Source organism: Oratosquilla oratoria, chromosome 12, assembly GCF_046742065.1.
Source record: "Oratosquilla oratoria isolate Oo_2021 chromosome 12, ASM4674206v1, whole genome shotgun sequence".
NCBI classification, from domain to species: Eukaryota; Metazoa; Arthropoda; class Malacostraca; order Stomatopoda; family Squillidae; genus Oratosquilla; species Oratosquilla oratoria.
In genome coordinates this window covers 10,890,262-10,898,258 of record NC_134788.1, presented here as the reverse complement: position 1 = coordinate 10,898,258, position 7,997 = coordinate 10,890,262, and the positions used below count along the sequence as shown (strand labels likewise).

At 36.9% G+C, this 7,997-nt stretch overlaps 1 pseudogene; it reads right to left on the bottom strand.

Annotated features, from left to right (window-relative positions):
- Positions 1 to 7,631: 7,631 nt before the first annotated feature.
- LOC143032086 (U2 spliceosomal RNA) lies at positions 7,632 to 7,741 on the bottom strand (annotated as a pseudogene).
- Positions 7,742 to 7,997: the final 256 nt, after the last annotated feature.

Here is a 7,997-nt window from a genome sequence, read left to right as displayed (position 1 = left end):
GAATGGTTTTTGTGAATACTATTTCATTATCCAGTTTGTCCCAAGTGTCCACTACTCTATGTGGAAAACTGTGTCTCTTCAGTTCTCTTCTGTAGCTATTTTTTTTTTTTTCTTTCCACATCCTCTTGTGTTTCTCTTGTCCCAGTTTAGTAAGTCCTCTCTATCGAGTATCTCTGTGCCTTTCATGATTCTGTAGATGGTCAATAGGTTACCGCTCTCTCTTCTTTGCTCCAGCATCGCTAACTCCAGTTTAGCCAATCTCTCCTCATATGATAGGTTTGCAAGTGCAGGTGCCATTTTTGTTGCTGCTCTCTGGATTCTTTCTATTTTCTTTATATTCTTTTTGGTACTGGGTGACCACAATGTCGCCGCATATTCTAGTCTAAGCCTTATCAGTGTGACCAATATTTTTTAAATAATTTCTCGTCCAAATATGTAAATGCCACTTTTATTGATCTTAGTAAGTGTGTGTGTGTGTGTGTGTGTGTGTGTTTACCTAGTTGTATTATACGGGAAGGGAGGTATGCTCATGGTGACCCGTGTGTGTGTGTGTGTGTGTTTGTGTGTGTGTGTGTATTTTACGTAGTTGTATTTACCTAGTTGTATTTTGCGGTAAGGGGGGCTATGCTCGTGGTGTCCCATCTTCATATCTCATTTTATCTAGACCATTTTAAATTCATGTATAGTTTTTGCACACACCACTTTCTCATCTAACTTGTTCCAAATGTCTATTACTCTGTGAGGAAAGCTGTTCTTTTTCTGGTCTCTTCTGTACCTGTCTTTCTTTAGTTTCTTTGTGTGTCCTCTTGTATTTCTATCATCCCATTTTATTAGATCCTCTCTATCAATAATTTCTATGCCTTTCATGATTCTGTAAATAGCTATCAAATTTCCTCTCTCTCTTCTTTGCTCTAATGTCTGTAGCTCAAGTTTTGCTAGTCTCTCTTCATATGATAGTTCTGAGAGTGTTTGTGCCAATTTTGTAATTGCTCTTTCTATTCTTTCAAGTTTTGTTATACATTTTTTTTTATACTTGGTGACCACGTCGTTGCTGCATATTCCAATCTTGGTCTTATCAGTGTGATTAGAATTTTCTTCTCCATTTCTTCATCCAGGTATGTAAATGCCACTTTGATTGTTCTTATTAGATTATAAGTTTCACCAAAAATCTTATTTGCTTGTTTCTCAGGTGACATATTATTCATAACAATGACTCACAGGTCCATCTCATTTTCTAAATTTTTTTTTTTTTTATTCCTTCTCCCAATTTATATGATCCTGTTATTCTGTTTTTGCTTTTTCCAAATTCCATTATACTACACTTTTTAGTATTGAACTCCATCTCTCACTTCCTACTCCATTCCCATACTTTATTTAGATCACTGTAGCGATTCACAATCTTCTTCCGTGTTCACTTTTTTTAATAGTTTTGCATCATCTTCAAAGAAGCTCATGTAACTTTCAATTTCTTCATCCATATCATCAATATATATAACAAACATTATTGGGGCCAAAAATGGTGGAACACCGCTTATTACTTCATCCCAATTTGAGTGTTTGTCTCTTATCAGTACTCCCATTTTTCTTTCTTGCAAAAAGTCTTCCATCCATTTAAACAGTTTGCCCTGTATTCCTCCTTCGATTTCTAATTTCTTAAGCAACTTCTTATGTGGTACTTTGTCAAAAGCTTTTTTTAGGTCTAGAAATGCACAATCAGCCCATCCATCTCTTTCTTGTATTATATCTATTAGCCTTGAATAGAAACATATTAAATTGGTGACGCATGATCGTCCTTGTCTGAATCCAAATTGTCTTGGATTTAGCACGTTTTTTTTTTTTTTTTCTAAATATTTTACCCATCTACTTTTGACAATTCTTTCACAAATTTTTGCTATTGTACTTGTTAGAGAGACTGGTCTATAGTTGGTAGGGTCTTCTTTATTTCCCCCTTTATATATAGGTACTATATTTGCTTTTTCCAATCTTCTGGAATTTTTCCTTCTTTCAAGAAACTGTTTATTATGCTATGTAGTTTGTCGGCCAGTTCATTCCTGTATTCTTTCAGAATCCAGTTTGCTATTTCATCTGGTCCATGCGATTTTCTGACATCAAGATTACTCAAGTGTTTCAATATTTCATTCTTTGTTACTTCTATTACTTTCATAGGGGGGACTTTCTCTTTCCATTCGTTCTCTTCAGGTTGTATGTTCTCCCTTGTAAACACTGATTTAAAATGTTCGTTCATAATTTCCACCATTTCAATTTCCTCTGTGTATTCAACTCCCCCATGTCTTAATTTCTCCAAATATTGTTTGTTTTTTAGGTTGTTTACAAATCTGTAAAATAATTTTTGTTGATCTTTACATTTTTCTATGACATCTTTTTCATATTTTCTCTTTTCATCTCTCGTCACACTTGTACATATTCTGTAACAAGTATATATTTTCCATTTTTCAGGTCTTTTTTTTTTTTTTTCTATTTGGTCCAAGCTTTGTCTCTTTTGTCTATTAACTCCCTACAACTTATGTTGTACCAGCATTTTACATATTCTATTTATTGTTTTTGTATTGTGACATACATTTCCACTATATTTTTATAAATATTTGTCAAAATATTCCATTTCTCTTCCACTGTTGTTTCTTCTTTGTATATTCCTCCCCAGTTTTCATTTTGAAATAATTCTCTTATCTTATCAAAAGTTTGTTTTTTAATACATTCTTCCTTTTCTATATTGTAAATTCCTTTTCATGTATTTTTCCTCATTTAGTTCCAGTTCAATCAATATGTGATCACTTTTACCTATTGGTGTTTTATATTCAATCTTTTCCACTATTCTAGGTTCAGATGTGATTATTAGGTCTAGTCTCGATGGTTCTTCTTCATTTCTATACCTAGTGTTCTCCTGTATCCACTGTGTCATTGTATGGTCAATAATCATCTTGAGTAGAACATTTCCCCATGAGCCGTCTCCACCCTTTACTGTCATCTCTTCCCAGCAGACTTCTTTGCAATTAAAGTCGCCCATCATAACTATTCTTCCTCCATCTTCCATTATCTTATTTAATGTTATCTTTGTGTCCTCTAACATACTTTTATGTTCACTCTCTTCCCACGAGGCTGTTTTTGGAGGCACATAATTTATCACAAACTTTCTGCTCTTCTTATCTCTGTCTTCCACTTCGATCATAATCATCTCTACTGTATTCTTTCCATATGTGACACACCTCACGTTTATATCCTTCTTAGTCAGAAACATAACTCCACCCCCTTGCTTTGTCTCTCTGTTTCTAATCCAATAATTATATGCATCATGTCTTACACTTTTGGGTGGTAGTTGACCTTTTAATTTTGTTTCTACGGCTCTTTTTCCAGATAATCATTCAGCTCATTCAATCCTGTTATCAATCCATCTATGTTTGTGTAAGACACTCTTAGTTTTCTGTCACTTCCATTGTATTCTCTGTTTCCCTTTTGCTTTTCTCTAGTATGTCGCATTTCCTTACTTTCATATTCACTACTCTCCAATAGAATTTCTCTTTTTCTGACTCCGTTCTGTTCTCGTTTTTTTTCCTTTTAATTTTTTCCTCCTCCTCCTCTTTATTCATTTTTCTTTTTATCCATACCTTTTTATATTGTTCACTTGCTGCTAGTTTTCCTGTTTTTGCTAAGATATTCTCTGCCATCATTTTTGACCTGAATTTAATCTTAATTGGTCTGGTCTTATCTGTACTATACTTTCCGAGGCTATACATCTCTTCAATTTGTTTCATGATTTCAGGTTCATCTTCCTGAACTAATTCTAGTGTGTGTGTGTGTGTGTGTGTGTGTGTGTGTGTGTGTGTGTGTGTGTTTACCAAGTTGTATCATACAGGAAGGGACCTATGCTTGTGGTGACCCATTTTTGTATCATTCAGCATCAGGTTTTTTCTTAAAATCTTGAATAATGTTTGCACACACTGTTTCTTTGTTTAATTTACTCCAAGTATCTATCACTCTGTGTGGGAAGCTATTTTTTTTCATATCTCTTCTGTAATTTTTTTTTTTTTTTTTTTTTTTTTTTTTTAGTTTCTTTTCGTGTCCTCTTGTTTTTCCATTGTCCCATTTCAATAAATCATTCTTATCTAAGATTTCCATTCCCTTCATAATTCTATAGATAGTAGGTCTCCTCTTTCCCTTCTTTGTTCCAGAGTTGTTAATTCTAATTTTGACAGTCTTTGTTCATATGTCATTTTGGAAACTGATGGTGCCAACTTTGTTGTTGCTCTTTATATTCTTTCTAATTTCTTTATGTTCTTTTTAGTACTTGGTGTCTATAGTGTTGCTGCATACTTGAGTTTTGGTCTTATTAGTGTAGTTAAATTTTATTTTATTTCCTCATCCAAATAGACCAATGCCACTATTATTGACCTCAATAAATTGTAGGTTTCTCCAACTATCTTATTAATATGTTTGTCCAGTGTCATGTCTTTGATGATCTTCACTCCAAGGTCTTTTTCCGAGTTTACTTTTTTGACCTCTTCTTCACCAATTTTATAATCTCTCGGTATTCTGTTTTTACTTTTTCCAAATTCCATTATACTACATTTCTTGATATTGAATTTCATTTACCACTTTTGAGTCCATTTCCAGATCTTGTCCGTCTTGTTGTAATGAGTTGCAATCCTCCTCTGTTTTTACTTTCTTTAGTATTTTTGCATTGTCTGCAAAGAAATTCATATATCATTCTACTCCTTCATCCATGTCACTTATGTATATAGCAAACATGATCAGGGCCAGTACTGATCCATGCGGGACACCACTTATCATATCTTCCCAATTTGAGAATTTATCTCTAATTACAGCTCTCATTTTCCTCCCAGTCAGGAAGTCTTTCATCCATTCCAATAATTTTCCTCTTATGCCACCTATTGATTCTATCTTATTAGTTTATTGTGTGGTACCATATCAAATGACTTTTGTAGGTCCAGAAAGGCAGTCTGCCCAACCATCTCTCTCTTGTATTATGTCTATTAATCTTGAGTAGAAGCAGGTAAAGGTGGGACTTCATCAGGGATGTGTTATGTCGCCCTGGCTGTTCAACTTGTACATGGATGGGGTGGTGCGAGAGGTAAATGCAAGGGTGGTGGGTCAGGGATTGGAGATGGTTAAAGAAAATGGAGAAAAGTGGGAGGTGAGCCAGCTGTTGTTTGCAGACGACACTGCACTTGTGGCAGGATCGGAGGTGGGATTGGGGAAGCTGGTGACAGAGTTTGGGAGAGTGTGTGAAAGAAGAAAGTTGAAGATAAATGTGGGTAAAAGTAAGGTGATGAGATGTACAAGGGGTGAAAGTAGCAGCAGACTGGAAGTGAGCATTAAGGGAGAGCGACTGGAGGAAGTGGATAGTTTTAGATACTTGGGTGCAAATGTGGCAGGAAAAGGTGGAGGTAGAATGTAGATTGAGAGAAGCAAGTAAATGCCTTGGTGGATTAAAAAGTGTAATGAGGAATAGACATTTGGGAATGGATGCTAAAAGGAGACTGTATGAAGGAGTGATTGTGCTAACAGTACTGTATGGAGCAGAAACATGGAACATAAGAGAGGAAGAGAGAAGGAGTTTGAATGTGTTCGAGATGAGGTGTCTGAGAAGTATGATGGGGGTTACTGGGCTAGATAGAGTGAGAAATGAGGAGGTGAGGAGGAAAACAGGGGTGGAAAGGGAGCTGGAAGATAGGGTTGATGAAAGAATATTAGGATGGTTTGGCTGTTGTGGAGGGAGTGAACATGCGGGGACGTCCTAGGATGTGATGGATGGATGGGGTGACGGGGGCTTGGGGGAAGAGGGGAATGTCTGTTGAGGATCTAAGCTTTACTTTCAATAGCCTGTATTGTTTTCCTTTAGAGTATCTGCCCATCCTATATGTCTCCTCGATTTCCCTTTTACTACATTTGATGTTGAATTTCACTTCACACTTTTGACTCCATTCCCAGACATTATCCAGGTCTTTCTGCAGTGATTCACAGTCTTCGTCTGTACTTTCTTTAGTTGTTTTGTATCATCTGCAAAGAAGTTCATATAACATTCCACACCTTCATCCATGTCATTATGTGTATGGCAAACATCGGAACCAATATAGAACCTTGTGGAACCCCACCTATCATCTCTTCCTAGGTCGAGTTCTTGTCTCTAAGTACCGCCCTAATTTTTCTCCCGTTCAAGAAATCTTTCATTCATTCCAATAACTTTCCTTGTTATTGGAATGTGTGTGTGTGTGTGTGTGTGTGTGTGTGTGTGTGTGTGTGTGTGTGTGTGTGTGTGTGTGTGTGTGTGTGTGTGTGCAGATGAATCATAAAACTGGCACATGAGCCAGTAATATGCTGGTTACTAGTAAGGAAAAGTAAACAAAATACCCAAATGTATTTGTGTAATTTGTATCTTCAGGTGAGATACAGAAGTGGCACAGTCATTTGTACCACTTCTGTATCTCTCCTGAAGCTGCGAATTACACAAAAACACTTTCGACTTTTGTATTTCCTTGTCCTTAGTGGTAACTAGCACATACATTACATATATGTACATTATATATATATATATATATATATATATATATATATATATATATATATATATATATGTACATACATACATACAGGGGGTCACCGCAATTCGACCGTTCGCAATTCGAATTATCGCAAATTCGACAGTAGCTAATTTATACCCAACCCTCAAGGTTCGACAGCCAGACTCGACAATTCGACATTCAAATCTCGCGCGCCACGCACCCGGTCGAATTTGCCGCCACTCCCGATGCGCCACTCTGTCTCACTCTCGCCCCAGCCATCGTCGAGGCAAGCCACGCTCCGCTGTTCCACCTCCACCATGCCGCGCAAATCCACCTCCGGCCCCACCCCTAAGAAACACACTTTCCTGCCTTTCAAAGATAAGCTTGAGCTTATAAGAAAGTGTGAGGCAGGTATGGCTCATTCTGCCGTTGCAGCGGAAATGGGTGTCCCGAGATCAACAGTATCAACGATTTGGAAGAACAGGGACAAGTACCGCCAGGCCGCTGCATCAACATCTTCCACGACTTCCCTTGTTCTCCGTGGCTCAAGGGACTCCCGTCTCGACACGATGGAGGACATGTTGATCAAGTGGATAGAGGACAGGACACAACACAAGATGCCGATCAGCATGGGGCTTGTGCCTTGTCACTGTGGGAGGACTTGCAGGCCAAAACATCCACCACCAAAAATGTACTGTACAGCACCTGAATGTGCTTAATAAATAAAATTAGATAAAAATGAAGCCTTTAATATTACTGATTTAGTCTATATTAGTGTTTCTTAGAGGTCAGAGCGATATTTTTTTTTTGGGGGGTTGGGCTGGAGGTCGGTCCCTATCCCCCCTAATTACAATGTATTCCTATGGTAAACTGCATCATGATTCGACAGAACCCAGGTTCGACCGATGATAGACCGCCCCATCCCTGTCGGATTGCGGTGACCCCCTGTATATAATATAATATATACATACATATATATATGTGTGTGTGTGTGTGTCTGTGTCTACATATATATGTATATATGCATGTACATATGTATATATATATATATATATATATATACATGAATATACGAGTGTTTATATATATATATATATATACATATATATATATATATGTATATATGTGTGTGTATATATATATGTTAAGCTGATAAGAACAGATACTACACTTTCATCTTAGCCAAAAGGCCGAGAAGCGTAGAGACAAAATGGTAAAAAGAGTAGAAGAATTTTACCAAGAGCTTTACTCTTCGAAGGCCGTAGTTGAGTCAGTAAATTCATGTGTAGACGTTAGTAGTGTACCAGACATTACAAAGGAAGAAGTAGAATTTGCTCTAAAAACTATGAAAAGAGGAAAAGCACCTGGGGAAGATGGTATATCAATAGATCTATTGAAAGACGCTGGTAAATTAGTTCATATTATATTAGCTGAGTTGTACACCCAGTGCTTACGTCA